This window comes from Nesoenas mayeri (genome assembly GCF_963082525.1).
Source record: "Nesoenas mayeri genome assembly, chromosome: 29".
Taxonomy (NCBI): domain Eukaryota; kingdom Metazoa; phylum Chordata; class Aves; order Columbiformes; family Columbidae; genus Nesoenas; species Nesoenas mayeri.
Window position 1 is genome coordinate 347,414 of NC_137561.1, and position 17,913 is coordinate 365,326.

Below are 17,913 nucleotides of genomic sequence, written 5' to 3' on the forward strand. Positions count from 1 at the left end.
CGCACCTGTGGGCACGGAGCTCAGAAAGACCTTGGCTCCCAGACAGCAACTAAGATAATAGGCTCTTGTATTCTCTTTGTTCCACTTAAAACCACTGGAAAGTTACTTGGAGAAAAACATTCTCTGTCCCGGAGTGTTATCTGATTTTTCCCAAACTAAATCCAAACAATGACCATGTAGCTGCAAAAAAGTTTCTAACTGCATGAAGAAAATTAATTCAGTTTCAGTCAAATCAACGCAATGAGATTTGAGCAAACTTTTCTAGAGGAAAATGTGGGTCGGGGGGCTGGAACTAGATGATCTTTAAGGTCTCTTCCAACTCAAACCATTCTGTGATTCTAAGGGAAGAGGGAGATGTGTTTCCTTATCCTCTCCACAAGATAGAATACCTACCCGAACACAGTAAAGACATCAATACCAGAGCAAAGACCGTAGACTTTGTTTGTATTAACATGTTCCCAAACTCAGCAAAATCAGGAGATAAGTGGCACAGACAGAAAACTCAGTGACCTGCGCAGACATTCTCCACCAAATAGCTACTATAACTGTAGCACCGTTAATACAAAACTGCCATGTCTCATGCCCCACGTTGGGCACAAAAAGGAACGTAGTGGGTTAACCTGGCTGCCACATTTTAGTTTCCACCAAACCACACAATCACTCCCCTGCTCGAGAGGACACGGGGAAGAAAAACTCATGGTTTGAGATAAAGGCAGTTTAATAAAGAAAAGCACAGATTGCCTGTGGAAGCAAAAGGATTTATTCTCTTTGCCATCAGCAGGTGATGTCCAACCCTTTCCTGGGAAACTGGGCATCAGTTCATGTAGCAGTTACCCCTGCACACCTCAGCCCTTCTCATGGCTTTTATTGCTGAGCATCACAAGAGGACAAGCAAGCTCCAGCTGGTCTGGCTGTACTGACTGACTTCCTTGGTCATGGGGAACCTGAGGACATTCCCTGCTGTCATCAGGGGAAGACTCAGAGGGGAAGACACCACAACACCATTCGGGTTTCCACTCTCCTGAATGGGAGTTCAGGAGGTCTCAGGTCTGACCTCCTCCTCACAGCACGTTCAGCTGTGGAGTGAGACCACGTTGCTCAAGGCTCCCATGTGGGAGCTGGAAAACATCCAAGGACAGAGACAGCACAACAAAGCTGGGGAAGCTGCTCCAATGCTTTGATGCCTTCACTGAGAAGGATATTTTCCTTATCTGCATCCTGAACCTTCCTCATTTCAACATCTGATTGTTGTCTGTTATCCTCCTGCCGAGCATGGCCATGACAAGACTGGCTCCACCTTCTGGAAAAACCTCCCCGCACGGACAGAGAGGCTGTTACAAGGTGCCCAAAGCCTTCTCTTCTCCAGGCTGAACAAAGGCCCTTTGCCTCAGTTTCTCCTCCCAGCAAGTGTCCCAGTCCCTGAGCATCTTAGCAGCCCTCCACTGACCTCTCTCCCAGTTATCAACACCTTCAGGGGTTAGTCTATGCCAAGTGCAGGACCTGCCGTTTGCCCTTCCCTGTCGTGATGTTCCTGACAGGACAGCCCTCTTGCCTATGAGGTTTCCCAATTTAGCATCATCAACAAATGTGGTGAGAGTTGTCTCCTCAAGGTCACAGATTATCAAAGTATTAAACTGCCCAGGTCTCAGCAGAGTCCCCTGTGCTGCCCCACAAGCCCCCAGCAAGTCCCAGTGGTCTCGAGGTTGGGCATGAGACCCCTTCACCACTGCTCTGTCAGCCTCATATCCAATTGGTGTTCACCCATCTGTTTGTCAACCCATCCGACTGTAATGGCCTACCTCGGGTACAAGAACAGTGAGGGACACCATGCCAAGAGCCTTGCTGAAGCTGAGGTGAATGACATCCACTGTTCTCCCCTCACACAGAAATGCAGTTACTTCATCATGAAGGCAATCAAGTTTGTGAGACATTAATTACCCTTGCTAAGTCCATGCTGATGGCTCTCGGACACATTTTTCTCTAGTAGGTGCCCAGAAATGTCACCCAAGAGGACTCATTGGACAGGTCACTCCTCACCAAAGTGTTCTTGTGCAGCTTGTGGTTCCCTGGCTGGCACTTTTGGCTGCAACATTGGGTTTTTCTCACTCACAAGAGACCTCTACCAATCCTGTGACCTTTCAAAAGGGATGTTCCAAAGATGTGTTGATCTCCTGCAACATCCTTGTCACTGTTCTGCCTGTTATATGGTGTATTTAATTTCTGTGATCTTTCACCTATTTTCACCTGTCCTGATATAATGACTGTTTCTAAAGTCCCATTTTCAGTTGCAGACTCTCTACACAAAGGCCCTTTTCATTATTCTCCAGTTTTCTTTTTCTCTTATTCTTTATTCGTTCAGATTGCTCTCAACTTGCCAGCTGCTGTTTTGAACTTCAGGTAGTTAAATGTTTGCCTGTTTTGCAGTAGTCTAATTGTCTTCTTAGTCAACTCTTTAATTATGTTTGTATCTTTATTCTTTTATCTGCTTACCTAAAACATTTCTCCTAAGATTATCCCTTGTTGAAAGACAACCTCATTAGAGGCAGCTTGTACTTAACTTATGGTGGAGGAGTGTGTTTTATTATTTTTGAAGCTTAATTGTGCTTCACTTTTCTTTGTTTGTAATTAGGAAAAATGATTTGGTGCCTCTGTGCAGCCAGCTTTCTAGGAAGAGCATTTGGGAGATGGTACAAAGGAGCTGTAACATCCAGCTGCAGAGAAATGTGGACAAATCTGATGTAATGAAAAGTGAGAACAAGTCCCAGGGGGCAATGAGAGAAAGGGTAAGGTTGGGCAGGTGAGGAGGAGCGTTGTCCATACCATGTTGGACCTCAGGGGACAGCTTTTCCTACCTGTCCAGACCTACTGAGGAGACATTCTGGATCATTATCAACCAGAGAATGCTACTATCACCTCTTCACTGAACTGAAAAGGAACATAATATGTCCTTCAAAATACAGAATAATTTCTGCTAGGTGCATTTTGAAATCTTCCTTCTTTGCTACATTATGAAACAGCTCAAATTAGTCTTGAAGACTTGAAGAAAATTGCAGGAAGGGAAACAGTTCATTAATACTTTCTGTATTTTAATGAGCCTCATGGTGTATTTGGCCCTTAGTCCATGAACTACAGAAACTGAGAGGAGACTGAACAAATTGCTCAGGAGGTGGAAGTCAGAAGCGCAACTGAAAGTACCTTGAAACACTGATTGACCCCACTGAGGGTCATTATTGACAAAGCCTCTCCATGGACTCGTTAGAGAAGATAATTGAAGGTTGTGATTGCAGGTAGGAAAAGGCACTGTACAGGTCGTTCTGCTATGGAGAAAATCCTTGGTTTGTTTTACCAGCCAAAGGCCAAACCCTGACCCCAGGCCCTGGGAAGGCAGATCCCTCATGCGTGTCTCAGGCTCTTCCTGGAGCAGTGGGGTGTGAGTTTGAGCAAGGCCAAGTGTAGGAAACTGTACAACCCCTCCCGGCTTCCCCAAAAAGGGGCAACGAGAATCAAAGTCCAGACAGAGTCTCAAAACAGAGTTTATCCTGGTAGGTGTCAGAGACAGATACAACTGCCATAGCCAGGGGGACAAAGACCTTGGTCCTGTGTGGCCTTTCAGCCTCACCAGAGCCCTTGGCCATGTCTACTTCATGTTTGCTGATACTGTCCCCTTCAGGCACCTTTGTCCATTCAGGCTGTTGACATCCATCTTGCTTTCCTACCTCGCTCTCATCCCACCATTTCCTACTTTCACTGATGTCTCTCCACCCTCTCTGCTCTTTCCTTGTAGCACAAAGCCATGGGCTGATCCAGACTCCCTCTGCGTGACCACTTGCACCACAGCACTGCCCTTGGATGTAGATGTCTTTTTCTGAACATCCAGCCTTCCAAGTTGCACTTTGTGGAGGTTTCCTTCTCTTCCTACTACCAAGCAAAGCTCCATTATCTCTGAAACCACCCTTCAAGCAGTTGCAGACTACTGCTACAGTGCCCTGAGCTTCCACTTCACCAGACTCAAGAAGCCCAGGTTTCTCAGCCTCTCTCAAAGGCCCCAAACCCTATCCTGGCAGATCTCTGGAGCTTCTCTGGTTCCTCTCCATTCCTCCAGAACAGGGAGTCCCACACCCAGACACAGTAGCCCAGATGTGGCCACCACAGCACTGATTCAAGGGGCTGAGGTATTGAGGGGTTGAGGAGGTCATCCTTCTTCTCTACTCAGCGCTGCTACAATTTGTCTCGCTCGCTTCCCTCAGGGTTTTCTATGCCCCACCACACCCACACTTCAGACACAGCTGTCCTCCACATCTTCCAGCAGTCCTGCTTTGTCTTCTTGAGAAAAAACATATCCAAGAGACCATTCCCACTATGTTGGATCAAGGAATACCTTCTACTTTCCCTTAAACCAAAGACTTCCAGGGGCTAAACTTGTGATGCTTTCTCCAGCTGTCTAAGGGACAACTCATCCTCTCTCTAACCTTCATCAGGAGGTTCAGTGATCTTGATGACCATTGTACATGGAGAGTTAGAGGTCCACATAACAGTAAACTAGAGTAGACCCAGGGCTGTGCCCATGTCCAGCTTGGTCTTCAGTCTGTATTGTGCTGAGCACACAGTTGCAGGATAGATTGGGTTGCAACAGAGAAGTCTGCAGGAAGCTCCCACCTGCTGCCAGTGATGAGGCCAACTGCATGTCCTTATCTTTATGTAAAACTGCAGCAACAAATTCACATGTGAGGAGCCTCTTTTAGGGCCAGTAGAAATTTTTCCTTGTAAGAAAACACTGAATATGATCAGTGGAGCGAAATGGGATAACCCTTCTAGAGATGAGTTCTGCAAGACGAGCTGCACCAGCTGTCCAGGCAAAAGTAACCTCACCAGGATCTTCCAAGCCACATGCCGTTCAACTCCAGAGGCAGAACTGACCTCACAGCCACCTTCACAGTCCCATGCTGCTGGAGTAGGAGTTTCTAAGGCACAGCTGAGCTCAGCACAGCATTCTCACCTGTCTCCTCCTTTTGGTTTACAAGCTGATCAGATACAGGTCACCCCACATTCCTTTTCCCACACCCTGAGACTGCTCTGGGACCTCATGTCCTGCCCCCAAGGTGCCAAGCAGCCTAAGTCCAGGTTAGGAAAGGGACTGAAGGTGAGGGATTGAGAGCATGGAAAGGAGGGCTTTGGGTGTTAGGCTTTCAGGTTAGGGATTAGAGCTCACCTTCCAGGGTTCAGGATTAGACAAAGGTTTGCAGGAGGGTTTGGAGCTCTGCTAAGAGCGTCCAGTTAGTGTTTAGGGTATAGGCAGGCTTTGAGTGTTAGGGTTTTGTCAGGGCTGGGGTCAGGGCTAGGCTGAAGGCCAGCGTTTTCATGTGAGGGGTAAGGAAGGACAAAGGTAGAGCAAGTGTGAGAGGTTAGGGGTTTGGGCTTTGGTTTAGAGGTAAGGTTTGAGGTTAAGGGTTAGAGTAGTGGATTCATTTCAAGGTGAGGGGGAGCATTTAGGGGTAGGAAAAAGCTGAAACCTTTGCAGAAAAGAACTCAAGGCAATCACTGAAAAAGTCTTCAGTTCCAGCATGCTTAGTTTTTATGAATTTTCAGATTTTTATTATTATTGTTTTTTATTAACAACACTAAGGCCATGTACTAGCAAGTTGATCACATTCTCTTGATTTATGTGAATAATTTTAGGCTTATGAAAACAAACTTTGTTCTGTATTTAGAGTGCAACATTCTCTCTATGTACTTCTGTTTCACTGGCTTTTCTCCATCCTCTCCCTATTCTGTCTTCAAAGAGCTCTCCAAGGGAAAGATTCCTTGCATCATAGAATAACTCAGATTGGAAGAGACCTGAATGTCATCTTGTCTGACTGTGCTGCTTGAGGCAGGGTGAATTTGATGGGGTAGCTCAAGGGCTCCCCGCAGTTTGCCTTTATCCACAAGGCACCATAAAGTGAGCTCTAACCCATCATAGATGGAGATAATGAAGATGTTCACAGGTGTTGTCTCAAGTGCTGGTCACTGAGGGATGCCAACAGTGACTGCCCTCCAGGAGGAGTCCATTCCACTGATGGCATCTGGGCCTGACCATCCAGCCAAACTCCCACACACATTCTCATCTTTATTTTCCATCCAGATATCACTAATACGCCTATGGTGGACCATGTCAAAGGCCTTGTTAAAGCCCAGGTACACAACATTCCCTACTTTCCCCTCCCATGCAGGTTCTGCACTCTTTTTTGTTTCCTTCAAGTGCCTGGAGATGTCTGGAAGAGCATTTGCCCCATCACTTGCCCAGGGACTGAGGTGAAGCTGCCCAGCCTGTAACTCTACCAATCATCTTCCTTTGTAACCTACTTGAAGACAATTTTGCTATTTTATTTCTCAAAGGACCATGGAAGCTCCCTGATAGCCACAACTTTTCTGGGGTGTTTGAGAGACAGAGACACCAGCCAGCTCCACCAGCAACTCTCTGCCCCTTCCCACACCAAAGGCTTTCTCTATATCCTGTCCTTCCAGGTGAGTTTCTGGGACACAGCAAATGCCGTTCAGGTCCTCTGGGCCTGTTCAGAACACAACAGCAGGTCAACAACTCTGATGGTCTCAGTGTGAACCTCAAAGATTTCCTAACATTTTTTCTCAGTGCTCCACTTCTGCTCAGCCTTTCTGGTTCTTGGGCTGCAGGTTGAGCAGGGATGTGAGGATGGTGTAGGAAAAAGGCTTTGTCAAACTGTCTCAGGAGTGCTGTTCTGGAATCATGCAGTCAAGCATGAGGGTGCTGTAGAAAACAGTGGCACTGGTGAGGTGAGAGGGCCAGGTGGAGAAGGTCTTCTACCTGTCTGCACTGGGGTGAAGAGCAGCAATGCATTCACAGGATGCCCATGTGAATGGGAAGAGAAAAACTGGCTCTGAAATGCTGATTATGAAAACATGAGTGCCACGGTATTACTGTAGATCTCCAGCATACATCAAGGATAGAGGGACTGATACAGGATTGATACATCAAGGACAGAGGGATAGCTTATGACAGACAAAACCTGTGTTTATGGCAGTAACTTTGGTGGGAACACAAAATATATCGTTTATGTCATGACTCACTTTGCAAATCAGCAAATGCTTGAGCAAGAATCATAGCAAGTATAAATGCAAGCCTGAGTTTGTAATAAATGTCTCTCATTGCACCTTCCTGAGTGTCCGTGCCTCATTCACTGCACCCTCACTGGCTGTTTGTTAAAACACAAAGCCATGGGCTGATCCCGACTCTGGGTGACCTCCTGCACCACAGCACTGCCCTTCCACTGACGTTTCTTCCTCCTGATATCCAGAATGCACCTCCCAAGTTGTCCTTTCCAGTTATTGTTTTTTTCCCCTCTCCGGCCTCTTCCCACAACCATGGAAAGCTCGACTATCTCAGAAACTGCTCTGCAGGCAGGGACCCCAACCCGTCAGACTTCTTGTGGTCTTTAGCCTGACCAGAGAGAAGTAGCCTCACCATGTTCTTCTAAATCCCATGACTTGCTGGCCTTTTAGCTCCTCTGACAGACACAACAATGTGCCTGATGCTGTCCCGTCATGTACTCAGGCAGAATGGACATGACAACTCGTCTCCAAACGCTCTTCCTGGGCAGGGCCTCTGGCGCACTCTGGCAGAGGTTCTTTCCCAGCCATGTTCCTGCTGCTGGCCTGTCACCTTCAGAGGCAGAACTGACCGTACAGTCCCCTTCGCAGCCACAGGCTTGTCACAGGGCAGTGATTTTGGGGGTTCTGCTTACGGCAGAACAATATTTATATTTCTTAAAGAGAAGTGCAACCTTAAAGAATTAGGCGATGGGTTTGCTCTATTATTTACTGCATGGGGGAGACACACCAAACCAAGTAACGCTTACCTTCTTTCCGGGTGCATGTATTTGTTCATGAAGCAAACCTTCAGGCGTCTTCTCTCCCTGAGGACTGTTCACTCCAGGGGCTGTGTTTGGAACCTCTGGAGGCAAACTCTCAGGCGACACGTATATCCATCAACATGCAAACGTTCAGGGTTCTTCTTCCCCTGATAACTGCTCGCTCCAGAGCCTGTACTTGGGGCTCTGAAGGCAAACTTCCAGGGGAGACCCGTAATAGCATGCAAAGTGGACTTTCAGGAAGCAAAATTTTCAGAAAAAAATATTTAAAGGAGTAAAATAACAAAAGGTCTGGTTCAAGTAGGGTACCTGCACAGAGGTCCAAACGAGCATAGAAAGCTACCAACTTTTATATCTTTACAGACCATCCAGACCAAGATTGATTCCAATGGCAAAATTTCACCACCAGGTCATGACCAGATAAAAGTACACTTGTTTTATCAAATTGATCAAATATATTTCCCACTAATGATCTGAGTGGAGAAACGTTCTTCACAGGAACTGCTTTACTTATGTTGACACCTCTTCTATGTCCTTCTCTGTCTTTTTTTCTTTTTCTCTTCCTCCATCTATTCTCTCTTCAAAAGCCTCTCCAAGGGAAAAACTCTTTGAATCACAGAGTAACTCAGGTTTGAAGAGAGCCCTGAACATCATCTTGTCTCACTCTCCTGCTCAAGGCAGAGTGAACCAGGTGAGGTTGTTCAAGGCCTTTGCCCAGCATCGTGTCATCCACAAAGGAGCTGAAAGTGCACTGCGTCACATCATACAGAGGGAGGATAAAGATGTTCAGCAGTGCTGGCCCAAGTGCTGGTCCCTGAGGGATGTCACTAGTAACTGGCTGCACCGAGGACACTGATGACACCTGAGCTTGATTGTTCAGTCAAATTCCCACCTAGCGTGCACTTCTTCAGCCCAGACAGTGCCAGTCTGGCTAGAAGGACACCAGAGGACATCGTGTGTGAAGGACTTGCAAAATTCCATGTACATAACTTGCCTGACTTTCCCCTGCTCGCTCTGGTTCAGCAATCCCTTTCTTGTCTTTCAAGTGCCTGCACATGGTTGCAGGTGATCCAACCCCTTCCCAGGGATGGAAGTGGGCTGACCAGCCTTTATTTCTCCTAATTCTTCTTTCTGCCCTTCCAGAAGAGGGTTTTGTCATCTGCCTTCTCCAAATACCTAAGAATCTCTCTGATTGCTTTGGCACTGTTAGGATCACAATACAGAATCTTAGGCAAGGGTGATGTAGCAGATGGGGGCACTTGCAATGAACCTGTCCATGGGAGCTGAGACGAATCTCACTGTGCCAGTGGGGTTTATTCCTGGAGCCACACACAGAAATGTCAGCATTCTGTCAGGCATCCACATATGAGCTGGCCTCATGGACTCCTTACACATCCATGGATGTTCAGATGCAGTCTTTCCCATTTGCACACAGGTGCAGAAGTCACTGTGTCTCTCTGACCTCCTGCTATGAGTCCGAGAGGCTGGGAGACACTTCAGCCCTGCCATTTGTCACCCTACTCTGCACTTACATGAGATACATGAAGAACGGACACGGGATCTTCTATTCCAAGCAGCACATCCCAGTGCTACATTCAGGTGGTTCCCCAAGGGATGTTACTCTCAACATGAAATCACATCAAGACACTGTCTGTCCCACTGACCTTCATGGAACCCCAAGGAAGAGCTGATGGTGTTTCTACTCACTGGGGTTCATCACCTCAGAAGCACTTTGTGCGTTTGTTTACATCTTGTCTACACAATGCAAACATGGACATCTGACCTACTCATTAGTTGTGCTGCCAGGGAGGGACAAAGAACCTCTTCAAGCTGAATGAGAAGCCAGTGCTGGAAATGGTGGTTGTGAGAGGCTGGTCCATGATGACTGACCACCAGCAGGTTCTCTAGGGTGTACAGTGGACATGGGCACAACCACTCAGAGAGAAAATGATTTACATTACATATGCTATGCAGAAGATATGAGCAGGTTATTGCTTTGGAAAGCAGCCAGTCATCAGTTGCCACACTGAATCCTTGAGCTCCTTGTTCCTCATACTGTAGATGAGGGGGTTCACTGCTGGAGCAACCACTGAGTACAGAACAGACACCACCAGATCCAGGGATGGGGAGGAGATGCAGGGGGGTTTCAGGTGGGAAAATATGATCGTGCTGACAAACAGGGAGACCACGGCCAGGTGAGGGAGGCAGGTGGAAAAGGCTTTGTGCCGACCCCGCTCAGAGGGGATCCTCAGCACAGCTCTGATGATCTGCACATAGGACACCACAATGAACACAAAACATGTGAAAATTAAACAGGCACTAAACACAAGAAGCCCAAGTTCCCTGAGGTAGGATTGTGAGCAGGAGAGCCTGAGGATCTGGGGGATTTCACAGAAGAACTGGCCCAGGGCATTGCCCTTGCACAGGGGCAGTGAAAATGTATTGGTCGTGTGCAGCAGAGCAGTGAGAAACCCAGCGGCCCAGGCAGCTGCTGCCATGTGGACACAAGCTCTGCTGCCCAGGAGGGTCCCGTAGTGCAGGGGTTTGCAGATGGCAATGTAGCGGTCGTACGACATGATGGTGAGGAGAGAATACTCTGCTATTATCAAGAATGCAAATGAAAAGAGCTGTGCAGCACATCCCCAAAAGGAGATGGCCCTGATGTCCCAGAGGGAGTTGGCCATGGACTTGGGGACAGTGCTGGAGATGCAGCCCAGGTCGAGGAGGGCGAGGTTGAGCAGGAAGAAGTACATGGGGGTGTGGAGGTGCTGGTCCCAGGCTATGGGAAACAAGGAAACCTTGGTGAGGGATGTGAACATCAGTGTCCAGCTTGTCTGTTGTGACCAGGACACAGTAGGGTCGCAGGCACCAGAGGGGAGGGAGGAAGGCCAGCAGCAGAGCACAGGCTGGTGGGCTCCAGAGGAGAAGACTTTGACATACTGGGGGATGGAGGCCAATAAAGGTTGTGACACACAGCTAGATGTGAAGGGTGAAGGAACTCAGGAAATCTGATAATCCTTACAGGACAGGCTGTTCCAAGCAAAAGAACGATCTCTCCAAGTACCCATGAACAGAAGCATTTATCTCGTGAGGCTGCTCATCTGCACTGATGGAGCTCCAGGGCACAAAGGCAGCACACGGGAGGTGGGAGCAGGGGAAGCTGCAAAGGAGGAATTTAGAAACCTTGTCCATGGATGTGGGGATGATGCCAAAGCTGCTCTGGACTTGAAATCTGCACGGGAAGGGGAGCAAGATGAGCTGACAGAGCTTCACTTGCAGTAAGAGAATAGACAGGGTGATCATGGGCCTGCTGCTGAATTTCATAAGAGGAGAATCAGACGGGCCTGAGGTTCGTCATGGCTTCTTTGCCTCCGTCTTCACCAGCAAGGTCTCCTGGGACTTTGTTCCTGAAGGCAGGAGTCTAGAGAACACCCAGCAGTGGATGGGGCTCAAGTCAGGGGTGACCTGAGCAAACTCAGACACCATTACAGAACAGGAGATGGGTCACTTGACCATCCATACTTGAACACAAGTATCGCTGTGCTGTGGCACCTGAGATTGCCAGGAACACCCACCTCTTGGTCCAGAGGAGTGTGACTCCTCTTGAGCTGTCCTGGCCTTTCTCGTCGCTCATATGGTGATTTAGGTACCCAGTTTTCTGACATATTCAGTCTTTCCTGGGAGACATTCCACATCAATATGACCTGGAGGCTGCTGATGCCACCTGTTCTGGAAAGGGAGGGAAGAGTGAGCAGGGAAGGGAATAGAAGAAATTTGGCTTTATTGCTATTTGTTGTGGAAATGGTCTCTGTTTTGCTATTCCTGAAATCCCCCTAATCATCCACACCAGACTTGAAGCCTTTAAGAAAATAATGCATAGAGCCTTGACTTGTAGGAGCATTTTTTATGTTAGTGAGCCCTCTGCTGTCATGATCCTGAACTGCAGGTATTGAAAGAATGAACAAACCTCTAATGAATTTAAAAGCAGAAGCAAACCCCAAGTTTCTGAGGGTGTTTGGGACCCCATGAAGGGCCATCTCTGACACAGCTGTGAAGGAAACAACCAGTGCAGGCCCGTGTCCCTGTAGGCTGGTGAAGAAAAGACATGGAGACATTGGTTCCAGGTGGTGAGGGCCATGTGGAGGTGGCTCTGATGCCATGTCAGCCCTTGATGCTTGTTCATCACCAGAATGGCTGAGCCCTGACCCCTGAGACCTGGTAGATTATTCTCCAATGTTTTTCAAGGCTTTTTCTGTGGTCAGTGTGAGCTTTGGGGCATGGTTTAGTGGTGGACTTGTCAGTGTTTGATTTAAGGTTGGACTCTGCGTTCTCTTTTCCACCCTAAATGATTCTATGATTCTATGATTTGGGTTGAAACCATTGCAATTCCATCCCCTCCAGCTTCCCTCAGAGGCGGCTGTTGTGTGGCACAACTGTCCATAGGACAATAGTTTCTTTTTGAGACCAAGGCAGCCAAGGAACAGATCCCAGGTCAGTGCAAAGGCCCAAAGGAAGCCAGAATCTGTATGTGTGTGCACTGACACACACTGTCACCTGCATTTCCAGTCTCTGCAGTCCCAACAGTGCAGCAGAGTCTGGAGTTCTGAGCTCCCTCATCTGCCCTGTGTGACACGTGTAAAATGGAACTACCCCAGTCCCATGGCTGGTTTTGATTCTCTTCACAGCCTGAAGCACCACATGGGTCAGGAGACAAGCCAGGATACCCAACCAGGACTCACATACCCTTCAAGTGGATTTTAGGTGTTCCCTGGCATCTCAGCAGACATGTCACACTGATATCTGGGTGCAAGGAGCTGGTCAAGAGCCTCGTCTCCATTTCTATAATGATGGATTTGTGTCTGGCTGATGTGCAGACTCTGTGCATGGATGCTGACACCTCTTGAACAACCTGCTCTGAAAGGGTTAACAACAAGGGCTGTTCTTTCTGGAGAGGCATTAGGACAGCAAAAAATAAGATCTTGGGTCAGGGTAAAAGAACAAGGATGGAAAAGATGTGGTCAGGACTGTTTGGGGGCACTTGTAAAGCAGTCCTGGACCTCATGTGAGTTACTTCTGTGCTCAGGGAGAACCAGAGAGTTCTCCCTAATTTGAAAACATGAAGGGGAAGGAAGGACAGCATCATTCAGGCTCAAAGGGACCTCAGGAGGTGTCTTGACCAACCTCCTGCTCACAGCAGGGTAAGATCAGATTACTTAGGGCTTTATCCAAACATATCTTGGTCACTTTCTGGGACACAGTGAGTGTGCACTCCTGGGAAACAGCTTCCAGTGCTGGACTGTCCTCAGGACTGGAAAGTTTCTCCCTTTCTACAGCACCTTTCCAAACACAACCATGCAAATTGCTTTTTATCCATCTACTTACACACTGACACAGACCATAATATCCTACCTTGGACACGATAATATTACAGAGGGTGACACTGAATGCCTTGCTGACTTCTAACTAACAGAGCACTACTGCTCTGCCCACGTCCACAACCCTGTCCTTTCCTCACAGAAAGCAAAGAGGATGGACAGGCACAACCTGCCCTGGGCAAACCCCGGCACCTTCTCTTCCTGACACCAAGAAATGGGGTCCCAGTGGCCATGCTCTGGGGCACAGCCCTTAGTTCCCCTGCTGACCCATGGGCCATTTTGAAAAATGCACACACTGTGTGAGAGCTGCCAGTGGTCAGGGAGTCCCCCCAGTCTCCATGAGCTTTCCAAGATGGTGGAGAGTGGCCTCACTGTGACATGGTCCTGCTGTCCCAGCTCCTGGGATGCTGCCCCTGCTGTCCCATAGACTGGAGAGGATTGTGTTAGTACCAGTGACCCCTGACTTGATCCCCATCCACTGCTGCTTGTTCTGTCTCCAGTCACAGAGGCCTGGGAGACCTTGCTGGTAAAGACAGAGGACAAGAGACACAGAGATTATCACTTCTCTCCCTTCTTAAATTTATCAGTGGCCACACAGTGTCTTCGTTTCTCTTCTAATTGTTCCTGAAGTAGTAACAGCTCCTTGTCGGGCCCTTGAATTGCTCTACAGGTCTAGACTGAGTTCTGATCTGGGCTGTTGCTGTGCTTGGCGGCTGCTGTCCTTGAGACCAGATGAACTCACTCCTGCCACTCTGCCTGGCAGTTCATTCCATCCGTGTCACAGCTCTGTCTGCAGCACTGACAGCTCCAGCTCCCCAGTCAGGTCCCTGGATGAGGACATGGCCTCACATCTGGGCTGAGCCACCCCAGCTGTGGCACCAGCCCAGCTCTGACCTGCACAAGAAACCTGGTACCAAGTGTCCAAGAGCCCATGTGTGCAAAGACTTTGAATCAGAGCACAGACATGACATGGCCAAAGATTGAGAATGTCTCTCTAGACCTGGGAGTGTAAAACCAGAATAAAATGTCTAAAGTCATTCAACTGAAGATATTCCTCCCCCAGCTAGGAGGAAGTAGATCCTTTGCTGTAATCTTCCTGGTGTCCTGTCTAATGATGGGACAAGAAAAGTTGATTCTCATACTAATTCATTGTTTAATACAAAGAAAAATACAAAGAAGACAATGATGTGTCTCTGAAGAGGAGAGAGAATCAACATCACTGATTACTCCATGTTGTTTCAAAGGATGTGCCCCTGGAGCCCCAGGGACACCTGGAGGAGCCCAGAGGGGACAGAGCAAGGGACATCATGGGCTGCTCCTGTGCTACTGAGCTGGGCTGGGCTCCTGGGACACAGGGAGCTCATGGCAGCGGCAGCGCTGCAGAGAGACAGCTCTGCCCAGGAGCAGCTCCTCTGCACACGCAGCAGGGCTGAGGGCTCTGCCTGCAGCATCGAGGGCACAGGAGCCAGGCACAGAGAGGGAAACGCAGTCTGGGCTGGGAGGATGCTGAGAGCTCACTGGAAATGAAATCCTCTCTGATATGAAGCCTGTGGCTGCAGGGCATTGCATCTGAAAATCATGGTAGGATCTCAGAAAGCTGTCACATTGCAGAGCCTGCGAGAGATGTAAGTACAGCTCTCAGAGGTTCTCTGATCAGAGGGGAGGATGTGCTGCAGAGCAGGGATTGCCTTCTGCACTGAGGGGACAACTGTGGGGGGAAGCGACCCCCGGCAGGGCAGGGTCCTTCTGCTGCTGGGTTCTCCGTGGGTCGGGGCTGCTCACAGCTCCAGTTCATTCCAGAATATTGACAAGTGGAGGTTTCAAGGAGAAGAAGAAGACAAAGAGCACTATAAAGATAAGGAACCTCCCTGAGTCTCTGTTTTCAGTCTTCTACTCTGGGGAATGGGTGGTGATTAAGGCTGTTCTTAATTTTAAACAAATACTTGAGACACATGAACTGCAGTAGGTCTTCAAGAGAATCCTGTCATGCCTTGCCTCTCCTCTGCCTTTGCCTATGCAGAACCAGCATCACCTTTGCTGGACACCTTACACTTAATTTCACCTGTCCTGTTTTCCAGCCTGCAGACAGGAAGATGCCCCCAGGCAGTGCCTGTGAACAGGCAGGATCTGTAGGGCCAGGGGGAGGGCACAGAGGGTGGGATGGTCTGTGAGCACTGACAGGGAACAGACATGGACAGGGAAACACCTCCCAGGGGAGAATCTCCAGGCAGCAGGGAAATGATCAGAAATGAGAGGAAACCAAACCCGGAATTATTATGGGAGGGAGAAGAGAGAAAAGTCCCTGTGACCCCCTGCAGGTCAGATCCCTCCTGTGAGCAGCCCCCTGGGCTCCTGTCCCACCCAGCAAAGCCTCTGCCCTCAGGGCCGGGGGCTCCAAGGCATGAAGCAGCTCCTGTGCAGCCAGAGCTGCAGTTCCTCTGCAGAGCACAGGGGCTGAGAGCAGCTGCCCGGCACTGTTGGTGTCTGGGAGGTGGCTGCACAGCTGGGGAAGGCGGACGCTGTCTGAGTGCCCGGCTGCCTCTGCCCTGGCCTCTCTCACCCCCACCCTCACCACATTTTCCTTCTTGCTCCCCTGCTCTGGGTCACTGCTGTTGGGATCTTGTTCTTGCTGTCAGGCTCTCTGGGGATGGCAGTTTCAGCTGCATAGTCACAGCCTGATCTTGTGGGTCCTTTCCTGCAGGTGTGTCCATGGGCACACGTGTCCCAGTTTCGCTCTGACCTGTGGGCTGTGGGCAATGCAGTCTGTGGGGCTGGGAATGAGCTGAGTCTCCCTCAATCAAATGCCATCATTAGGACACCTGGGTATCTCCTGACCGTTTCCTTCCATGTTCTGAACTACCCTCCAGGATGCAAACCTGTCCTACAGCATTTGTGCATTATCTGAAAGACCCATGGAGAACCACGGAGATGTTGTAACAGATAAAATGCTGTTGTGTTTGTGATAGAAGCCGTATGTGTCCTGGGCTAAACTTGGGGTGCTGAAACCTTAGGGAAGGCTGAGACATTTCCTGGGTCCATTTGACAAAGCTGAACCCCAGTTCTGTCCCCTGCCCCCCATCCCCATGCCCCCTGCTGCAGAGCAGGGCTGACTCCTCGGCAGCCAGTGGACACAGTCTCTGCTCCTCACAGCACCTCCAGGCAGCACCACCCAGGGCTCAGACTCCGAGCTGGAGGAAGGTCTGAAAAAGGACAAGGGGTGTGGAGGAGGAGAGGGTGTGTGGGAAATGGCTTTGATATTGCTCAGAGAAGTCACTGATAACTTATCACTGTCTTTTCCTCCTTGCACAGGTCCTCATGCCCACAGGCAGCAAATGTCCAACAGCAGCTCCATCACCCAGTTCCTCCTCCTGCCATTCACAGACACACGGGAGCTGCAGCTCTTGCACTTCTGGCTCTTCCTGAGCATCTACCTGGCTGCCCTCCTGGGCAACGGCCTCATCATCACCACCATAGCCTGGGACCAGCACCTGCACACCCCTATGTACTTCTTCCTGCTCAACCTCGCCCTCCTCGACCTGGGCTCCATCTCCACCATTCTCCGCAAGTCCTTGGCCATTTCCCTCTGGGACACCAGGGCCATTTCGTACAGAGGATGTGCTGCTCAGATCTTTTTTTTTCTTTTTCTGTGCTACAGCAGAGTATTCTCTCCTCACCATTATGTCCTACGACCGCTACGTTGCCATCTGCAAACCCCTGCACTACGGGACCCTCCTGGGCAGCAGAGCTTGTGTCCACATGGCAGCAGCTGCCTGGGCCACTGGGTTTCTCCATGCTCTGCTGCACACGGCCAATACATTTTCACTGCCCCTGTGCAAGGGCAATGCCCTGGGCCAGTTCTTCTGTGAAATCCCCCACATCCTCAAGCTCTCTTGCTCATGGTCCTACCTCAGGGAACTTGGGCTCCTTGTATTCAGTCTCTTAATAGGATTTGGCTGGTTTGTGTTCATTGTGGTGTCCTATGTGCAGATCTTGAGGGCCGTGCTGAGGATCCCCTCTGAGTAGGGACGGCACAAAGCCTTTTCCACCTGCCTCCCTCACCTGGCCGTGGTCTCCCTGTTTGTCAGCACTGGCATGTTTGCTCACCTAAAGCCCCCCTCCACCACCTCCCCATCCCTGGACCTGGTGGTGTCTGTTCTGTACTCGGTGGTGCCTCCAGCAGTGAACCCCCTCATCTACAGCATGAGGAACCAGGAGCTCAAGAATGCCCTGTGCAAACTCATATCTTATTGTTTTGTAAAGCAATAAACTGCCCATCTTCTTCTACATGGCAGTTTTAATGTAGCTAGTTACAGATCCTGCCTCTCATCTCTATTTTCTGTTGTTATTGGCATTTTTTAAATTGTGATAATATTGTCATGCCTTTTCTAAATCACTGTTTGCTTTTCTTTTATAACCACTGGTTGTGTAAATGAGGAGCCACGATCTTTCTATATTTAAACAAAATAAATGGTCCTGTAGTGATTGATTTTCACTATATCCTTCCTGCAAGGCCTTTGGGAGCTGCAGGGACAGTTCCTGTCCATGGGAGGAGGGGAAAAGAGTCCATCGTGGCAGCCCTGCCAGGGAGCAGCAGCGCTTGTTCTTCCAGAGCTGTTCTGGTTCCACTCCACACTCTCCTTCTCATCCCTGGTGTT

General features: G+C 49.2%; 1 pseudogene across 1 annotated transcript; it reads left to right on the forward strand.

Annotated features, from left to right (window-relative positions):
* The first annotated feature begins 16,590 nt into the window (after positions 1 to 16,590).
* LOC308050661 (olfactory receptor 14J1-like) lies at positions 16,591 to 17,524 on the forward strand (annotated as a pseudogene). Its single transcript has one exon. The product of its transcript is annotated as an olfactory receptor 14J1-like (transcript).
* Positions 17,525 to 17,913: the final 389 nt, after the last annotated feature.